At 46.7% G+C, this 13645-nt stretch overlaps 1 protein-coding gene across 1 annotated transcript in view; it reads left to right on the plus strand.

The window, feature by feature from the left end:
• Positions 1 to 13645, plus strand: part of LOC124805421 (semaphorin-2A-like) — a 1298470-nt gene that overhangs the window by 168345 nt on the left and 1116480 nt on the right. The gene's annotated exons all lie outside the window — the stretch shown is intronic.

Genomic DNA, 13645 nt, shown 5'->3' on the forward strand with positions numbered 1-13645 from the left:
TGTTTCCGAAGATTTTCTCTAAAATCGTTTGAGAAAGATTGCAGCGCGTGTGAGTCCACTGTGTCATCGCCGATTGGCCGAAAGGTGGCAAACGCCTGTGGGCCCCTCTTTCCAAACAAACGAATGAACTCGCCCAGCGCCTTGGACGAAAACTGATCACTGTGAATTGACCACCGTATCCTGCGCGACCTATAGCAGGCGCAAAAATGAAAGGGCTACGATGTGTTTGAGGCACAATATGGTGGTTTTCTCCATTATGCTGTTCAGACGCAGTCAGTCGAAATCTTGAAGACGAGTAGGCCCGCCCTCACATTCCCATAATATTTAACATAGACCCTGTCACATCTGAACGCCCCACAAATCTGGGTATTGCACGATTCGACCAGCCGAACAAATGGAGAATATTAGTGGTCCACTTTCAAACGGATAACGCTGTCTAACACGAGAACGTGACATCTCAAAGTCCTTCTGTTGTGTTGGCAGAAGAGCCAACACCGTGTTACTAGAGGTGGCCGAAATGCACGCGTTTTAGCTCACGCAGGCTGGCGTGAGGTGGGAAGGACTATACTGCGTGAGGTCTGGAACATGACAAGGAATTAGAATTCAGAAAGAGGACGTAGCTAGTTTAATATTTAACTTTAATCCATTAATGATGAACGCCGCTCTTGACGGTACATGATTCACAGTATCAATATCAATAGTAACTGAATATGGCGCCTTGCTAGCTCGTAGCAAATGACGAACCTGAAGGCTATGCTAAACTGTCGTCTCTGCAAATGAGAGCGTAATTTGTCAGTGAACCATCGCTAGCAAAGTCGGCTGTACAACTGGGGTGAGTGCTAGGGAGTCTCTCTAGACTAGACCTGCCGTGTGGCGGCGCTCGGTCTGCAATCAGTGATAACACGCGGGTCCGACGCATACTAGCGGACCGCGGCCGATTTAAAGGCTACCACCTAGCAAGTGTGGTGTCTGGCGGTGACACCACACCTTCTTAGCGTTTATTTAACACCAGACGCTGTTCACACCCCTTATATACCGTATCAGGCCTGGTAACAACACTAAACATCAACAGTGCTAATGTGCTTGGCGGCACTTCTACCTCTCACAGAGAGTTTTGCCTCTGACCATATACATACCAGTCGTTAGTGTGTACGTGTAGGAAGTTACATTAACATCCGACCTAGTCGTGTGTGAGTAGATTTAAATATGTAAATACACAAATCGGGTTGTAGGGAATGGAGATAATAATGTATTGTGGTACAAAGACCTTTTGCAAGTTGTTCAATTGGACGCCGCTTCGCCGTCTTGCGTGCGCCTAACCAACTCTTACTCCGTTAATTTGTTGTGATGACCAGGTGGACTGTCTCACCAACGCTATCCTTACTGCTGCAGAGCTTTCCATTCATCGCACTTCCTCTTTACCACGTCGTGTCCCCGTCCGTTGGTGGACTGAGACATGCTGCGATGCAATTCGTGTTCGGAGAAGTGCTTTCCGCGTTTTTAACCGTCATCCTACGGTGGCAAACTGTATTATAAACAGATGCGCGCAAATTGTCGTCGCGTTCTTCGGGATAACAAACGAGGTTGCTGGATTTCATTCACTAGATCTGTTAACAGTTCCACCCCTACATCTGTCGTGTGGGCCAACCTCCATTCCCTCATTTCCGGCCTCACAGTAGCAGCCGATGTTATCGTTGACCCTATTACTATCTCCAACACCTCGGGCCACAATTTTGCGGAAGTTTCGAGCTCTTCCCGCTATCACCCTGCCTTCCTCCATCGGAAACGAGCGGAGGAATCTCGGGCGATACCCTTTTCTTCTCCGAATCGCGAGTGCTACAATGCCGCGTTTACTATGAGGGAGCTAGATCACGCCCTCAGTTCATCCCGATACTCCGCCCCAGGGTCGGACGCCGTCCACTCAGATGTTGCAGCACCCTTTCTCTTGCGGGCAAGCACTTTCTTCTTAACACGTACAACCGCATCTGGACAGAGGGCACATTTCCCACACGTTGGCGTGAAGCCATCGTCATACCCATACCGAAACCTGGTAAGGACAAAAACCTTTCTTCTAGCTACGGCCCCATCTCTCTTACCAGCTGCGTTTGCAAAGTGATGGAACTTTTCATGCCCGGCTGGTATGGTGATTCGAGTCTCGTAATTTACTAACGAATGCACATTGAAGATTTCGAGCGCGGCGTTCTGCAGTTGACTATCTCGTTAGTTTGTCCACCTATATCATGAATGGTTTTCTGTGGGAATCCCAGACTGTGGCGATATTTTTCAATTTCGAGAAGGCCTACGAGACCTGCTGGAGAACTGGTATCCTCCGTACTCTTTACACGTGGGGATACCGTGGCCGCCTGCCCTGTTTCCTTCAGGCATTTTTATAAAGATCGATTTTTCACTGTGCGTGTGGGTTCTGCCTTGTCGGACACCTTTATCCAGGAAAAAGGTGTGCCTCAGGGTTCCGTCCTAAGAGTCGTCCTCTTTGCTATCACCATTAACCCTATCATGACCTGTCTCCCACCAGGCATCTCCTGCACCTTCTTTGTTGACGATTTTGCCATATATTGTAGTTCTCCACGGACCTGTCTCACTGAGCGTCGTCTTCAGCGATGTCTTGATCGTCTTTACTCCTGGAGCATCGACAATGGCTTTCGCTTTTACTCTGACAAAACCGTCTGTATGAATTTCTGGCGATGTAAGTGGTTTCTCCCACCATCTCTACATCTTGGGCCTGTTGCCCTTCCGTTAGTTGAAACCACGAAATTCCTTGGGCTCATGCTCGATAGGAAACACTCTTGGTCCTCCTATGTGTCTTCCCTGGCAGCTCGCTGCACGTGGTTCCTCAACAGTACGTGTCCTCAATGGTACTTCCTAGGGTGCCGATCGAACCACCCTCCTCCATTTGTACCGGTCACTTGACGGTTCGAAACTCGATTATGAGTGCTTTGTTTATGCGTCTGCACGCCCATTCCTCTTACGCGATCTCAACACAATCCACCATCGTGGCATCTGTTCGGCCACGGGCGGCATTTACACCAGACCAATTGAGAGTCTGTTTACTGAAGCTGCTGAACTACCACTGTCTTACTACCGCCGTGACTTTCTCCTCAGCAGGTTTGCATGCCGTTTGTTTGCCATGTGTGGCCACCCATCCTATGCCTGCTTCTTTGATGAATCCTTTGATCGTCGGTATGGGGCTCGTCCTTCTTCTCTGTTACCTCCTGGAGCCCGCTTTTGGCAGCTACTGCGGCTTAACTTCGCACTACCTGCACCTTTCCCGGTGTGTGTGAACCCTTTACCACCTTGGCTTCGTGACGCGGTCCATGTTAACCGTGGCCTTCATTCCCTTTCTAAGGACAATACTCCAGCCTCGCGCTATCGCCATCAATTTCACGACCTTCACATGGAACTTGGCGATAATACCTTTATATACACTGACGGCCCTGGGACTGACCGTGGGTTCGGGTGTGCCTTTGTCATTGGCACCCGTGTCATTCGGTATCGGCTTGCGGCACACTCCTCAGTATTTACAGCCGAGCTCTTCGCCTTGTATCAGGCCACGAAGTATATCTGGCGACTGTCAATTGCTCACTCTTGGTGGAGCCAGTGTGATAATTCTGTGGTCTCCTGGACATGTCGGTCTGCCAGGAAACGATGCTGCTGACGCTGCTGCCAAAGCTGCAGTCCTAGTACCTCAGCCTGCGAGTACCTACACTATTGGCCATTAAAATTGCTACACCAAGAAGAAATGCAGATGATAAACGGGAATTCATTGGACAAATATATTATACTAGAACTGACGTGTGATTACATTTTCACGCAGTTTGGGTGCATAGATCCTGAGAAATCGGTACCCAGAACAACCACCTCTGGCCTTAATAACGGCCTCGATACGCCTGGGCATTGAGTCAATCAGAGCTTGGATGGCGTGTACAGGTACAGCTGCCCATGTAGCTCCAACACGATACCACAGTTCATCAAGAGTAGTGACTGGCGTATTGTGACGAGGCAGTTGCGCGGCCACCATTGACCAGGCATTACCAGTTGGTGAGAGATCTGGAGAATGTACTGGCCAGAGCAGCAGTCGAATATTTTCTGTATCCAGAAAGGCCCGTACAGGACCTGCGACATGCGGTCGTGCATTATCCTGCTGAAATGCAGGGTTTCGCAGGGATCGAGTGAAGGGTAGAGTCACGGGTCGTACCACATCTGAAATGTAACATCCACTGTTCAAAGAGTCGTCAATACTAACAAGAGATGACCGAGACGTGTAACCAATGGCACCCCATACCATCACGCCGGGTGATACGTCAGTATGGCGATGACGAATACACGCTTCCAATGTGCGTTCACCGCGATCTCGCCAAACACGGATGCGACCATTATGATGCTGTAAACAGAACCTGGATTCATCCGAAAAAATGACGTTTTGCCATTCGTGCACCCAGGTTCGTCGTTGGTCGTTGAGTACACCATCGCAGGCGCTCCTGTCTGTGCTGCAGCGTCAAGGGGAACCGCAGCCACGGTCTCCGAGCTGATAGTCCATGCTGCTGCAAACGTCGTCGAACTGTTCGTGCAGATGATTGTTGTCTTGCAAACGTCCCCATCTGTTGACTCAGGGATCGAGACGTGGCTGAACGATCCGTTACAGCCATGCGGATAAGATGCCTGTCATCCCGACTGCTAGTGACACGAGGCCGTTGGGATCCAGGACGCCGATCCGTATTAACCTCCTGAACACCCCCTAGTCCATATTCTGCTAAAAGTCATTGGATCTCGGCCAACGCGGGCAGCAATGTCGCGATACGATAAACCGCAGTCGCGATAGGCTACAGTCCGACCGTTATCAAAGTCGGAAACGTGATGGTACGCGTTTCTCCTCCTTACACGAGGCATCACAACAACGTTTCACGAGGCAACGCCGGTCAACTGCTGTTTGTGTATGAGAAATCGATTGGGAACTTTCATCATATCAGCACGTTGTAGGTGTTGGCACAGGCGTCAACCTTGCTCCGAAAAGCTATTCGTTTGCATATCACAGCATCTTCTTCCTGTCGGTTAAATTTCGCGTCCTTAGCACGTCATTTTCGTGGTGTGGCAATTTTAATGGCCAGTAGTGTATATTCCCTCCGATGATCGCTGCATTGCTGTCTGTCAGGACATGGTGTCCGTTTGACATTGCCAATTGTCCTCCCTTCACCGGAATTAGCTCCGGCTTATTAAGCCTCTCCCAGTGGCTTGGACAACCTATCTCGGCTCTCCCGCCAGGAGGAGGTTATTTTAACTCGGCTGCGTACTGGGCATTGCCTTTTTAGCCATCGTCATTTGCTAAGTGGCACTACCCCTCTGCTCTGTACACAATGCGTATAAGTTTTAAGTGTCCGCCACTTCCTGATGGAATGTCCATTTTTTAACCTTTTACATTTCCGTTTGGTTTGCCGTCTGAGTCATCGGCCGTTTTAGCAAATGACGCGCGGGCTGTTGACCGCGTTTTACTTTTTATCCGCCAAAGAAATATGGCGACGGCCATTTAATTTTTAGTTTTGGACCTCCGTTTCTGTGTGGTGTCTTTTTTAGCCCTTTTTCCACGTGCCTGTTTTAGCTGTCTTCTATCAGTTGGGAGTGACGTATAGTCGTTTTCTAACTCCTCTTTGTCTTTGTGTTCTATTGACTTGGGCGCCGTATGACCCCAGTTGTTTTTGCCCCCTAAAGGATATCAAAACGAAACAAACAAACAACCCACTTGCGTGGAATCCTAACGACGTGTCGTTTGGTGAACATTCACATCATTGAAGGTGAAGGCTGGGTTAACGGCAGACACAAAGACATCCGCGGTTCCACACTGCCGCGATCGCTCGACCCCTGGTTTTCCGCCGCGCACATTAGCGCTAGAGCAACGGGTTCGGAGAATTATTCGAAGAATACATAGGAAATTCAATTCAGTCACGATGAATACCTCGTTTGGCATATTTCCTTTTCCAGGAGGGATCAACAGAAGAGCTACGGAACACACAAAGAATAAACGTCCCTTTTGTCAGAGGTTAGTTTAATGAGGGCGAGTGCGGCACAAGGATGCTTGTCTAGTTCCATCGGCGGACTCTGCTGAAATTCTGGAAGCTCGTGTTTCGAGTAGAGTTAAAAAACATTAATTAGCGTTTAGAACGGCAGCAGAGCTCTCTGTGCACTTGTGGCTAGTCAACAAGAGGGTGAAAAACACCGCAAATGTGGCCGCAAATTTAATGTAACTTACCGAAGCGAAGATGTTAATTAACAAAAATATCAACAGGAAAGTATATTTTTCTTTTTTCTACTTTTCTGTAGTTTGTATATGAGACTTCCGCCGGTGTAGGCGTTTTCGCAGCCGAAGAGGACGAAATATTTAACACCGGCAGGTGAAAGTTTCTGAGCGTATTTGCAGATTGTCGAGCTGGAGCGAGGTGGAGCTAAACACTCGGACACAGTTCATCCCCTGGAATAACAGGAGAGCGCTACTGGTCGTGGCAGTTAATTTTGTCGGACAAAGTCGCGGGGCGTGGACACACACGGAACGAAGCAAAGCGAAAACATTCTAACTGCGAAGCGAACAACAATGTCCGCTATTCCTTTCACCGTACATGCTCTCGCTGTCTTTTTTTTTTCCCCCGTTGCGCTTTTTTGATACAAGCCTGATAATAGAGAGAGAGAGAACGAGAAAGAGAGAGACGAAACACACGAAATTAAACGAAATTGGGTGGTCCGTTTGATACAGAAAAGCTCGGAGGAGGGTACTTTGTCACCGCGATCGAAGGTGTGCGAAGCGCGGCGTTTGCAAAAGGCATCTGGCGCGCAGTGGCTGCAGTTTGTAGCAGTGCCTGATTCGGCTGGCGACAGAACTCACGGCACGGCGCAACGCCGTAAATATTTCCCTCTGAAGCGGCCCCAGAGCCGGTTAACAGGGCCCGCCTGTCCCAACGAGCTCCAGCACGCCTTATTACGGCTTACGCGGAAACGGTTGGCGGGTCAGAGGATCCGCGCGGCTATAACGCTGTGGCTAATAACTTCAAGCGCTGAAAGAGCATAGAGGGCGCTGGCACTGATAACTAACGTAACACGTCCACCTTTGCGAGAGTCGCCCTGCTACCCTTGGGTTCAAATCCCCGTCTGACCATTCCAGTTTACACGAAACAACGGCAAATTTATTCAAAAAGAGGAAGCAGATAAAAATCATCTGACAAGCTATCTACAAAGGATACAAGCACTGTCCCAATGTTACTGGCCTGAGAAAGCTTTAGATTTCACTCAAAGCGAGCACTATGTGTTACATGACAAATGACGAAACGGTATATTGAGAATAATGACTGGTAATATGACAGATTGCCCCAAGGCTGGGAAATGGCCGCAGTCTGCCCTGTACTGAAAAAGAACAACCAGTCGTGGTGTGTAATAATTACACTACTGTCCATTAAAATTGCTACACCACGAAGATGTGCTACAGACGTGAAATTTAACCGACAGGAAGAAGATGCTGTGATATGCAAATTATTAGTTTTTCAGATCATTCGCACAAGGCTGATGGGGGGGGGGGGCGACACCTACAACGTGCTGACATGAGGGAAGTTCCTAACCGATTTCTCGTACACAAACAGCAGTTGACCGGCGTTGCCTCGTGAAACGTTGTTGTGATGCCTCGTGTAAGGAGGATAAATGCATAATATCACGTTTCTGACTTTGATAAAGGTCGGATTGTAACCTATAGCGATTGCGGTTTATCGTATCGAAACATTGCTGCTCGTGTTAGTCAATATCCAATGACTGTTAGGAGAATAAGGAATCGATGGGTTCAGGAGGGTAATACGGAACGCTGTGCTGGATCCCAACGGCCTCGAATCTCTAGCAGTCGAGATGACAGGCATCTTATCTGCATGGCTGTAACGGATCGTGCAGCCACTTCTCGATCCCTGAGTCAACAGATGGGAAGTTTGCAAGAGAACAACCATCGGCACGAACAGTTCGGCGACGTTTGCAGCAGCATGGACTATCAGCTCGGAGACCATAGCTGCGGTAACCCTTGACTCAGCATCACAGACAGGAGCGCCTGCGATGGTGTACTCAACGACGAACCTGGGTGCTCGAATGCAAAACGTCATTTTTTGCGATGAAGCTAGGTTCTGTTTACAGCATCATGATGGTCGCACCCGTGTTTGGCGACTAGCGGTGAACGCACATTGAAAGCGTGTATTCGTCATCGCCGTACTGGCGTATCACCCGGCGTGATGGTATGGGGTGCCATTGGTTACACGTCTCGGTCACCTCTTGTTCGCATTGATGGTACTTTCAACAGTACGGGCCTTTCTGGATAATACGGAAAATGTTCGACTGCTGCCCTGACCAGCACATTCTCCAGATCTCTCACCAACTGAAAACGTCTGGTCAGTGGTGGCCGAGCGACTGGCGCGTCACAATACGCCAGACACTACTATTGATGAACTGAGGTATCGTGTTGAAGCTGATGGGCAGCTGTACCTGTACACGCCATCCAAGCTATGTTTGACTCAATGCCCAGGCGTATGAAGGCCGTTATTACGGCCAGAGGTGGTTGTTCTGGGTACTGATTTTTCAGGATCTATGCACCCAAAGTGCGTAAAAATGTAATCACATGTCATTTCTAGTATAATATATTCGTCCAATGAATACCCGTTTACCATCTGCATTTCTTCTTGGTGTAGCAATCTTAATGGCCAGTAGTGTATATAGAAGCAATGTACTCCTTAACGGAAGCTACAAACTTCTGTCTCAGTGTCTACCGACGAGAATGATACCAATCGCAGAAGGAATGAAGGAATTACTAAAGACCATAACGTGGTTTCACAAGGAACAGACCAACTGTAGACCAACTTCTTAACCTCAGAAATCAGTACGTTCGTTACATATGTGTTTGGAAGAAACATATTGCAGAGTAAAGATCAGTACAAAAAATTCAGAGCATTATGAAGTCAGAACTGGTCTTAGACGTGGTGACGTATTATCTACAATGCTTTATAATGTAGTTTTAAACTTAACAGCCAAAGCAACAGGGATAGGCATTCGCATTCAAATACTGAAATATGTAAACAGGCAAAATACTGCGCAGCGGTCATCAAGTGTCTGGCACAGTTGTTAGATCGGTTACTGCTCCTACAATGCCAGGTTATCAAGATTTAAGTGACTTTGAACGGGGTGTTATAGTCGGCGCACCAGCGATGGGACACAGCATCTCCGAGGTAGCGATAAAGTGGAGATTTTCTCTTACGACCATTTCACGAGTGCACCGTGAGTGTCAGGAATCCGGTAAAACATTTAATTTCCGATATCGCTGCGGCCGGAAAAGTTCCTTTGGCTCTTCCGTGTACATCCAGCTAACATCATATTCTTTTCCGTTGGCCGACACAGGATGTTTCCGTAAGGATCTTACAAAATGTGACGGTTCGCGAGGCTTCCCCCGTCGGAGATTCGAGTCCTCTGTCGGGCATGGGTGTGTGTGTCGTCCTTAGCATAAGTTAGTTTAAATTAGATTAAGTAGTGCGTAAGCTTAGGGACCGATAACCTTAGCCGTTTGGTCCCATAAGACCTTACCACAAAATTCCGAATTTCCCAAAACCTGTAAGTATTCGACACTCGTTACTATCTCTTTGTTTATTTTATTCCGCAAAAGAGTACTTGGCCACTGCATACGACAGAAACTCCTCACAAAGAAGCAAACATCCTACAAAGGCAACTGTTTATATTTATTATTTGAGGATTGCCAACCATGGGGGAGTTGTAGGATATACGTCTTCGGTTGTAAGCCATATTTAGAAGCCAAAACCTTAATTTAATAGAATCAAATGAACAATTGACAATGAACAGCACAGGTCACAGTTCCGAATAACTTTGCATCAGCGTTTGATTGGAAGACTGCGGGACGAAGAAACATAACACTTCCATATCTGGGTTGCCCACAAATGCAAGATAAGTGAGACAGTTATTCAGCAAAGATACCTGAACATACACTATGTCTAACCAAATGGGTTGCTCAGAAGATGGATTTCACTACTGCCTGAACGAAACTTACTTTCCTCAAGTACAGCGAGAGGGCACCATTCAGCTCCAAACGAGAGCCACCAAACGAATATATCTTAAAATCCAAGCTCTCTCGAGAACCGCCACAACTCTCAAGCTTCTTCTGGAAGAGACATTGAATGCTGATGTGTTCCCTTCTCTACCTAAAAACAGGGGAAAGCAACCAAAACTTCCCACTCAGACGCTGAAAACGGCAGCGGTACGATTGTTGAGGTCAGCACTGGTTTGGAACAGTTTCTCTTCATTGTCAGCACCAGTCTAGCCGCATCTGGTGCCGAAGGCATCACTTTAGGTTGGACTATCCATAATTTCTGGAGGGAAGCAACGAACTTCCTCACTGCAGGGAAACGCTGGGAAGTGGTCTCCTCTCTTGTGCAGATAAGAAGGCCAATTTCACAATCAAGCTGTGGTGTCTACTGGAATCTGTGCCTTGGGAAAACGGATTAGCGTCAGCAATCGTCTGCAGTAAGCATTTTGGAAAACAGGACCGAAAACTATCGGCCACACAGGAGCGTGGTTACAGCGCGAAAAGCCTGCTGCCATCCTTACAGAACTGTGCATGTGTAACCTTCTGGGGGCACTGCCACCTGGTGTGAAACCGAATATTAGCCACTCCCAGCAAAATGCGCCGAGGTCACACAATTAATTACTGGGTGACTGTGACAGAGGTGAAATAAGGTCAGGACAGTGGTCACGGAAATAATTATTGTCCAATTGTTAGACAGGTGAAACAACATCACAACGCGATACGTGACAGTCATAAAACGACCACAACAAGTTTCTGTTTCGAGACATGTCCTTACAGAAGTTTGTTTCTAATTTTCAACACTAATACATATAGCATGAGTAGAGAGACTTTTTTACCTAACACCTTATAGCTGACAGGCGAAATACCTTCAGATTTCAAGAAGAATATAATAATTCCAATCCCAAAGAAAGCAGGTGTAGACAGATGTGACAGTTACCGAACTATCAGTTTAATAAGTCACAGCTGCAAGATACTAACACGAATTCTTTACAGACGAATGGGAAAACTGGTAGAAGCCAACCTCGGGGAAAATCAGTTGGGATTCCGTAGAAATGTTGGAACACGTGAGGCAATACTGACCTTACAACTTATCTTACAAGAAATATTAAGGAAAGACAAACCTACGTTTCTAACATTTGTAGACTTAGAGAAAGCTTTTGACAATGTTGACTGGAATATTCTCTTTCAAATTCTGAAGGTGGTAGGGGTAAAATACAGGGAGCGAAAGCCTAATTACAATTTGTACAGAAACCAGATGGCAGTTATAAGAGTCGAGGGGCATGAAAGGGAAGCAGCGGTTGAGAAGGGAGTGAGACAGGGTTGTAGCCTGTCCCCGTTGTTATTCAATCTGTATATTGAGCAAGCAGTGAAGGAAACAAAAGAAAAATTCAGAGTGGGTATTAAAATCCATGGAGAAGAAATAAAAACTTTGAGGTTCGCCGACGACATTGTAATTCTGTCTGAGACAGCAAAGGACTGGGAAGAGCAGTTGAACGGAATGGACAGTGTCTTGAAAGGAGGATATAAGATGAACATCAACAAAAGCAAAACGAGGATAATGGAATGTAGTCGAATTAAATCGGGTGATGCTGAGGGAATTAGATTAGGAAATGAGACACTTAAAGTAGTAAAGGAGTTTGCTATTTGGGGAGCAAAATAACTGATGATGGTCGAAGTAGAGAGGATATAAAATGTAGACTGGCAATGGCAAGGAAAGCGTTTCTGAAGAAGAGAAATTTGTTAACATCGAGTATAGATTTAAGTCTCAGGAAGTCGTTTCTGGAAGTATTTGTATGGAGCGTAGGCATGTATGGAAGTGAAACATGGACGATAAATAGTTTGGACAAGAAGAGAATAGAAGCTTTCGAAACGTGGTGCTACAGAAGAATGCTGAAGATAGATGGGTATATCACATAACTAACGAGGAGGTACTGAATAGAATTGGGGAGAAGAGGAGTTTGTGGCACAACTTGACAAGAAGAAGGAACCGGTTGGTAGGACATGTTCTGAGGCATCAAGGGATCACAAGTTTATGATTGGAGGGCAGCGTGGGGGGTAAAAACCGTAGAGGGAGACCAAGAGATGAATACACTAAGCAGATTCAGAAGGATGTAGGTTGCAGTAAGGACTGGGAGATGAAGAAGCTTGCACAGGATAGAGTAGCATGGAGAGCTGCATCAAACCAGTCTCAGGACTGAAGACCACAACAACAACAACAACCTTATACATATTCTGCACTGACAGCTGAAAGTAAAGCAAGGATTATGATTTCTGTCGAAATCTGTCCCCTAGACGTACAGCCATTCTAAACATTCAAGAGAAGGGGACTGAAGGAGTTGGTTAAGTCTGCAGTATGTAATGATGTTCTCCTTTGGATTTGTCAGTGCAAAGTGACAGATTGATCGTCCCACAACAGTTTCTAGGATACTGCCTGGCTAGTGCAGTATTGAGTATCCAGGCACGGTACTGGTGTGCAAATAAGGGTGTGGTTATGCTGCTATCTCCTTGCTCCCTCATCGCCGGAATGGTCCGCGTGACTCAGACCAACACGGACTCAAAGGAAGGCCTCGGCGCTTGTTCGTGACGTCACGTCAGCTAGGCACGGCGAACGCCAGGTCTGTTGCATTCATACTCATAATGGTGGTGTCTCCCTCTCTGACACAGGAAAAAGTGAAACTATTGGCGGTAGTTGACCAACACACATTGTTCTGATAGATTTCTGCAGTCAATTAATTGTGCAATTCGTTACACTTCTTAACAAATAGTGTACTCCTGAACTTAAATTTCCACCTGTTTTATGGATTGACATACAAAAACAACTTCATGGTCCAGCAGCAACAGAATTCGTGCTTCTTTACCTTATTTGTAAATCTGAGGAAGTTGCGTTTGTACTGGGTTGCTTTTACAAGAAACTGTGAACATTTTGGTGCTCTTCTTTAGGTACCTTGGTTGACTATGGAGTGACGAGCACTGAATGTCAATGAAATATCTTGCGATTGTACACGTTGGGGGAGGGGGTGGGGGACACAAGAAGAAGCAAAAGAGAGATATTTGTTTTATTAGATAAAATTTTTTTATCTTATAAAGTTTCTCCTTTCAGATGCAAGAGGGGAATATTTATCTTTGACCGATGACCACGCTGTCTGGTCTCCTTCCCCAAACCAACAACAACAACCAACAACAATATTTATCTTTTCTAATGTGCATGTTTAAAAAAGTTTAAGCTCAGCAGTATTTTCGATGTATGAAGCTATTTTGTTTCCTTTTTAGAATCTAATGACTGGCAACAGTTGGACATTTACACATGTAAATTAGTTCACATTTCCAGTGGCGACGGTTTAATCCCGCGTCCGGCCATCCTGATTTAGGTTTTCCGTGATTTCCCTAAATCACTCCAGGCAAATGCCGGGATGGTTCCTCTGAAGGGGCACAGCCGACTTCCTTCCCCATCCTTCCCTAATCCGATGAGACCGATGACCTCGCTGTCTGGTCTCTTTCCCCAAACACCCTAACAATCACATCACTCCAGTG

This window comes from Schistocerca piceifrons, chromosome 7 (genome assembly GCF_021461385.2).
Source record: "Schistocerca piceifrons isolate TAMUIC-IGC-003096 chromosome 7, iqSchPice1.1, whole genome shotgun sequence".
NCBI classification, from domain to species: Eukaryota; Metazoa; Arthropoda; class Insecta; order Orthoptera; family Acrididae; genus Schistocerca; species Schistocerca piceifrons.